The sequence below is a fragment of the Montipora foliosa genome, chromosome 12 (genome assembly GCF_036669935.1).
Source record: "Montipora foliosa isolate CH-2021 chromosome 12, ASM3666993v2, whole genome shotgun sequence".
Lineage (NCBI taxonomy): Eukaryota > Metazoa > Cnidaria > Anthozoa > Scleractinia > Acroporidae > Montipora > Montipora foliosa.
Genome location: NC_090880.1, coordinates 8,195,627 through 8,203,126, shown reverse-complemented (window position 1 = coordinate 8,203,126; position 7,500 = coordinate 8,195,627). Strand labels below are relative to the sequence as shown.

The 7,500-nt window shown below is 39.3% G+C and overlaps 1 long non-coding RNA gene across 1 annotated transcript in view; it reads right to left on the bottom strand.

The window, feature by feature from the left end:
- Positions 1–2,456: 2,456 nt before the first annotated feature.
- Positions 2,457–7,500, bottom strand: part of LOC137980249 (uncharacterized) — a 13,607-nt gene continuing 8,563 nt past the window's right edge. The window contains exons 2-3 of the long non-coding RNA XR_011118470.1: positions 3,581–3,674; positions 2,457–2,717 (exon numbers count right to left, since the gene is read on the bottom strand). This is a non-coding gene — a long non-coding RNA (uncharacterized lncRNA). The remainder of the gene's footprint in view (positions 2,718–3,580; positions 3,675–7,500) is intronic.

The following is a 7,500-nucleotide window of genomic DNA, read 5'->3' as shown; positions in this document are numbered from 1 at the left end:
GGCAAGAGAATGCGCAGGCTGGAGAAAACACCTACATATGCTGAAACGGGCTACACCTGTGTGTTCTTGGTCGATGAACTATCCGTCATTTCGCAAGGCTGAAATGTAACCAAATAGTGAGCTTAAGCGCTCATTTTCCTTACGCAAGAGGATTTTACGGTGATACAACAAAAATACTTACTTTAATCATCGGTTATCTGCAGTATTTTCTTTCTTTTGTACGACGTTTTCAGAAAACGAGACTTAATAAAGGTTCCCGTCGGTGACGAGGACAGGACGAGCTGAGACAAGGGTAACCAGGGGCAACAATAGTAAATTATGCATGTTTACACTTCCGGTGGACGTCCGCGTCATAGATTTGTCTGCTGCTTAAGGTCCCTGTTAGGGAACTTAAGCATGCATGCGCGTTTTTAAAACGTGGACGCTAACCAGAAGAAAACATTTCAAGTGCCAGGACAGTGGTGTCTCCCAGATTTTTACACTAATCATCTCTAATGGAGAAAAGATGCTTAGCAATATAAATGTGGTTGAATGAAGACAAGTTAAAAGGGAAAACGGCTTACTTCTGGTTGCCGTCCGCTTCCCAAAAACGCGCTTGCTTAAGCTCCTTATTATTAAATTCCCTAAAACCGAATAAACGGCAAAACAATGAACAGCCAAAGAGCACAAAGCAAACGAAGGCCCAGCCGAAAAAAAAGACAGCTGAGAGTGCAGAAAACATCTTTGCTATGAAGCATCTTTTGAAAATCAAAACATATAAACGACTTTTCACCACATTAACCGGCATTTCTCTCAGGTAGTTTAGAGAAAATCGCTTGGGCAGTCCACGCATCGTGCAAGTAACTGGGCACCATGTCTAAAAATAAGTTAAGAGGGATTACCTTGGGTATAAGGCCTATAGAGCGTTTTCACATGATGTCACGGCGGCCATGTTGGCGTTCCAAAACAGAGGAATGGCGGCCATGATGGTGTATCAAACTAATACTCTGGGATTTGAACTTAATTTGTATGCAAATACTTACTATTGTTTAGTAATCCAATATGGCTGCTGGTCACGTGGGTGAAAACGCCCCACATGGGGGATTTACTCTCTTACCTTAGTAATCTCTTGTTTATTTGCAAAATGTAGCTGGATTATGAGGTCATAAAATTTTGGTAATAAGCCATTTCCTTAGTGAAATTTGTAAAGCTCTTTGAGAATTGTTGTGATAGTGAACCGTTGTAGTCGGTTGAGTGTACTTTAGATTGGGTATGCTTATGCATAGAAGGGAAATAACTGGAATATTGTCAGATTAAGTTACACGTCAAATGCATGTTTGGACTTCTGTCGTTGTTATTTTAATGGTTTTGACACCAAGGAAACTGGTATTTTTTATTGCCATTTTCAGGGCTGTGCTAAACCCAGTGATCAATATTACTGTTTTTGGAGAGATTGTAAAGTTTGGACGCCAAATCTTTAACTCAAGGTAGATTTATTTGGGCTTTATGAAAAATGGACTGCATTATTTGTCAAAGTTTAATTTCAGGTAAAAATTCTTGAAGTAAATTTCCCGGGTATGGGGGTACGGGGCATTCCACTGACTAGTGCATTAGCACCAGGAGAAAGCTTGCTTATAACGACATCGGTGATATACTCAGAAAGCAATTCGTTTAAAACCCTTTGCAGTGGTTCACCTTGCAAATCCTTCACATTGGGTAAATCACTGTGTTTGTAAGTGGCAGGACTTTTTTTAAATCCACGCCACGAAATATCACTCATTGCATGATTACCAAATGCATGTGGCACAATGCACTTTAGGTTTGCTCTCAAGTTTTCAGGTTCACCAACATTTTGGGATATGGCATGGCTAAAACATTTTGAAAAGTAATTGATCACTGTTGAACTTAAAATGGAACAGTTTGGATCTTTGAACCGGTCTTTAAGGTTGTATAAGCGTGTGGTGAGAGACCTCTTGGCATGAATAAATGTCTGACAATTTTTCCACACCATATGGCACTCTGCTATGAATATCAGCCAGAGTTGTGCTGACATCATCTCTAATGTAAGTAGAACATTTTACTCCGGCATCAGGTGCACTGCACCAGAGCTGGCATGCCACTTCTCATTCCATGGATTTTGAAGACCCAGAATGATTTTTCCTGCAATCATGCTTTTTTACAGTTTTGCCTGCCTTTTTACCAGTATCACAGAACCTGCAGGTTTTGCATCTAGTTGCATAGGACAATAATTTCCCTGTGACAGCACCCATTGCATCCCCCTACCCTGTTAGGGAGTTGTGGCCTTTTCCTCTTTTTTGCCACCCCACGTCATATGACACTGCTATACCAGGCAAATCATCATCACCATCTCGTGTTTTGGAGTTGGCTTGTGGTATTTTTCTCTCTGGGTTTAAATTACTCCGGCAACTGCCCCTAGCAACTACTTCAACTGCATTACAAATTTCTCTTTCCCGCCTTTGGTAGAGAACACTGTTTATTGATGGAATGTTCAACACAGATAAAAAATTGTTTAAGTGGGTTAGACCAATAAACATGTAAAGAACCTAATACTGCTCTTGTATTGATGTCATCAGCTTTAGGCACTTGGCTTCCAGTTCTGTGATGGCCAGACGTGTTGACATTATTCAGCTTTCCACAACAGTTGCACTTAACAATAAACAAACTACTCAGTCCTCTTTTTTCTTCACTGCAGACAATATTCTGCAAGGACAGGGGAGCTGGAAATCAAATTGGGAATATTTTTTAGAATATTGATAGTTACTGCACTTAATAAATGGGAAGTTGAGTTACACTGCACATGTTAGGTTGCAAAGCATGATACATTGAAAAATAAGCTGTAAATCTAGAAAAGATAAACAGGAAATAAAAAAAATAATGTTATTTGTTATGTTACGCACAAGACTGGGGCTACAGTGACTATTGGAACCATATTCACATGCAATCAATTTATTATGTATATGTATATATGTATTTATGCAACTACATTGTATAATTCAGTGCTATGCACTGCAAGACATTGAAATAAACAAACGTCATCATCATGTCAAACGTTGATGTTCAAGGAAATTTCAAAGTTCTCCATAGAGTTTGTATATATGATTATCCATGTTTCACAGTTGAATTATTTCGTGCTCATACACCCCATAGAGTGTTTACACGTGACGTCACGGCGGCCATGTGGGTGTACCCAATCAATCCTCCGGGATTTGAGCTCTATTATCATGTTAACGTTTTCTTTTGTTTCCTTGGAAAAGCAAGGTTACTGATCACGTGAGTGAAACACTCTATAGGAAAGGGTGTCATTATCGGTACTTTTCTACTAGCTTACATGGGTTATAATTTCCCTTTGTACTTGTACATGGAAGAAATGATATGTGATTTAGAAATCACATTTTTAACATGTTGGAGCAAAAGAACGTCTCAAAAATATTACTCTCCAGTTGTTATTTTTTTTTTGAAATATACGTGCTACATGGCCAACGTTTGCAAAAACGTAACCCTTCCCTATCTCAAAAATATTACATATTATATATGTTTATTGTAACACACCTATACAGTAATGGAGGTAACTTAAACTTACCCTTCTGGCAATGGGAGCAAGAACTCAGAGACTTTTTTAAAGTGTTGATATTCAGTAGTCTCGTTCCCAACTTTTCTTTGTCTTGTGCCATCTGCTATAAAATGAAAACAAATAACCTTTGTTTTCAAACTTTGAAATCACTAATGTAAATACCAGCTCCTCGTTTCCCTAAATGACCCCAGAATATCAATATTCTCAACTGTGATGAGTACCATGCGGACCACAGGGGAAACAGCTTTCTTTATTCATTTTGCGACAGTTTCAGTTGGAAAAAAACGGACCACTGCATCATAAAAACTGGTTTATATGTTACAGTTTTGAACGCAACTTTGAAATTATGTTAAGACCAGCCTGGTTTCCCAGGGGACTGTTACAACTGAATTTGTACACTATAAACATTTTTGCTATTCATGCTGATGTAGTACGTTTATCTTGACCTAAATTTTGCACATCCGGGAAAAAAAAAAAGATTTCAAATCACAAGTACTCCGAGCGTCTGGTTTTTGTAGGTGTTTTTGTTCACTGGGAAAGCTTTCACAGAGATGTAGATAAACACAACGTTTGGTGGGAACTAAAGCTCAACTTTGCCGCCGATGTGCATATTGTTTAAACGTACCATTCGCGACCTTGTCATTTTCTTCTCTGGCTCAAAGTTAGTTTCTATCATCGTTGTCTTTTCGGCCAGCGGACGCTTTAAGTTTGCTTTGGCAAGTTTGTGAAAAGCAGGAGTTTGCTGCCATGATGAAAAACGTCCCTTGTAGCGGTGGTTTTCCTTTTCGCTTTCGTCGTCGCCAGCGGCATGAACTTCCGAAGAAAAATACTGACCGAACATGACAGCAATTCCTATACCAACGAGGAACACTCTTTTGTTTCCCTCTCCTTTCCTCGTTTTTTCTTTGTTCTCTCCTTGGGCATTACCATGCCTTTACGACTTTCTCCAAACAGTGATCGCGGCAGGAACAATTTTCCTTTTTAACGTGGACTCGGTGTGTAGCATTTTCAAAACATTTCCTCGGAGTTCAAAAACCAATTCGAGGACCCTCTTCTGGTGAAAAAAATAATTCGACAAAACCGGACCCCTTGTCATAAGTCTACACACAAAAAAATTCCTTTAGACGCCGTTTTTACTGGGTTGCCTTATGGCAAACCCAGTCAACGTCTGTGTTTAGTTTGTTTGTTTTCTTTTTTTTCTTTTTTTTAGTTTTTTTTTTCCGTGTCGGTAAAAGTCTTGCCTGTCACTCCCCTGCTAAGTGGTGTCTTTGTGCATAGAGCCCTGCTGCGCGTATTTTCTTAGGGTCGAGAGGGTAGTGGGAAATGCGTAGATTCCTCTGGTGGACACATTATAACGATTAACTTAACCAGCAATGGCGTCGAAAGTCATGTAGCGCGAATGGCGTTTTAGTGGATCCGTGAACAAAATATACCCTTATGAAGCTCAATAATGGCAAATCAATTGGATACTGAACAAGACAGGCGACAACATTGACAACAATCTGTCGCCCGTCGAGCCGTCTTTTACCAAGTGTGCTGTTATGTAGAACACTGAAGATTCGCAGGGCAGCGATAATAGTGAATTCAAAGACTAGACCAGATGGATTGAATGGAATTTCAAGCGTTAAAATCGCTGAAAAGGTAAAATTATTGTCGAAGCGATGGCGCAATTGCGTGTCTTCGCCACATGTTCCTTTGATCTCACATTATTGTGTTTTCCGTCAAAATATTCGCTTGTTTTCGCTTTCGCTCGAACATATTTACCTTTATTACATGTCCAGTGAATAGTTTTTTGTAAAATGCAGACTGAGGGTAAAATAAATATTAATAATAAAAAAACGAGTCATAAGGATAAAATAAAGATTGTTTGAAAGACAATCCTGTTTTACATCTGTCAACAACTCTCATTATCATGACTGCAGGTCGCTGCACCTTTTGGGGATGCGATCGTACGTGTTGAAATCATCTGTGCTTTGTTTTTGCGCTTCCAGATGCATTGCAATGTTCCAAATTATTTGTCACACTGGTACATCGAGGGAAATCGATCGAAAAACCAACAATTATTACTTCGAATACCTGAATAATCTCGGTTGTCTTTTTTCGGTGCAACGAAATGCACAAAGAATTTCATGTATCCGAGCAATTAGGATGCGGGGATTTCATTGGTTAATCTATGCGTGATAACCCCTAGGGAGAGGTTATAATATCGAAACTTACATCTTCCAGATGCAAAACAAACGAACTTGTGCACTAAAGGATAAACATAACGTACACAATAGCGAATGAAAGGATCCTAATAAGAAATTTTTACACCTCAGTCATACTGGCTTAAGCCGACTGAATTGAAACGTTAAATGGTTGCAAAATCCACGTTATCTCTGTCTTTGTTAATTGGTATTGTAGCCATGCGTGTCAAAATAAATTGAGTTATTGGGTAATTACTCGATTACTTTGTTCACTGCAGCAAAATGGACAGTTGAATTACGGGGTGGTGACTTCTTTGCCTAAAAGCAACTCACTTAACGAAACTATCCTTTTCCCAACAACAACAAGGATTCAAACAGCTTGAATTCTTACAGAGTTCGATGAAAATCCGGATTGAAAACATGCGGTGGGTTAACCCAAGCGATGGGAGCTGTGTTGGGGTTTCAGTGTGAAAGTACAACCGGCTACTAACACTCTTATAACTCTTTTTTCATTATTATCTTATTAACCCGCAGTCTGCAGTCTGCGTTTTACCCTCAGTCTGCATTTTATCCCTGGTCTGCAGTCTGCAGTCTGCGTTTTACACTGACCGGTTATTTGGGTGGTTTTTGGCAACAGAGGTTAATTATTCGTAATGGGATCGCTTCCGTTGCCGTTAGCAATGGGTCGCAAATTTGACACTTTTATCGCATTATCACATTACGCATTGAATCCACGTTATCTATTATTCCTAAAAATCTAAAAATATTCGTGCCTCATCAGTTTTCGGTCGAATTTATGTCCAAGAAAGCAGATAAATTGCAGAACATTTTAGTTTTGCATCCAAAAGTTCGTAATCAACGCTAAAATGACCAACTTTCGCCTGGAAAACATATTTTACTGTTATTTTTCTTAAATTTTTTTATTCAACTCTCGCTTTTATAAAATGTTTCAGTTGTCTGTAGATAAGTTATATGCTGTTGATAAGCTTATTTTCTTAGCTTTAAAATGATGTATTTTTTTCCCCCTAACTTTAAATATTTTTTGAGGAAAAAAAAACATTTTTTGGCGATGGCTTGTTTAGCGTGGTTTTCGTTGCATACGGCGAGAGCTACTGAAATTTAAACTGACCAATCAGAATTCAGCGAGAGGGAAAAACTGTGCTATCCTTGTGCTATCCGACGTCACGCCAATTGTTTACATTCTGATTGGTTAGATCGGTAGACATTCGCTCAGCCTTCTGTTGTGACTCTCTTGACCGCCGCTTCTTTGAACTCAGTGAGACAGAAATGACTCATTGTTCTGGCAATCAATTTGCCAATCCACTTTATCCAGTTTATGGATATGATAACAACCAGGATCGCTTTTGAACTTTATTCTGTAGAAGAAGAAGACGTTGCTGAGTGAACATTTTTACGACGAAATCCCTTGGTTTGTACTGTTCAGCACTTTGATGTCCGATAACTGATCAATCACATTTGGTCGTCTGACCGTATGAAGTTTTTTCAGCTCTTGTTTGTGTCCATCATGATCGAACTTCAGGTGAAGCGCTATGCTGCTTTATGCCAACTTCGGTGGCTTGTGATGAGCTTGCCTGCTGCCCAAATTGTTGTTGTATTTGGGCAAGACTGGTCTTGGGTTGGAACTTAATAGTAAGGGGAACAATTTTTCGTTCATCTGCTGTGCCAGACAACAAACAATCCTGTCGGGTGTTCCATGTGCCTGGTGAGTCTTGCGCGACCATC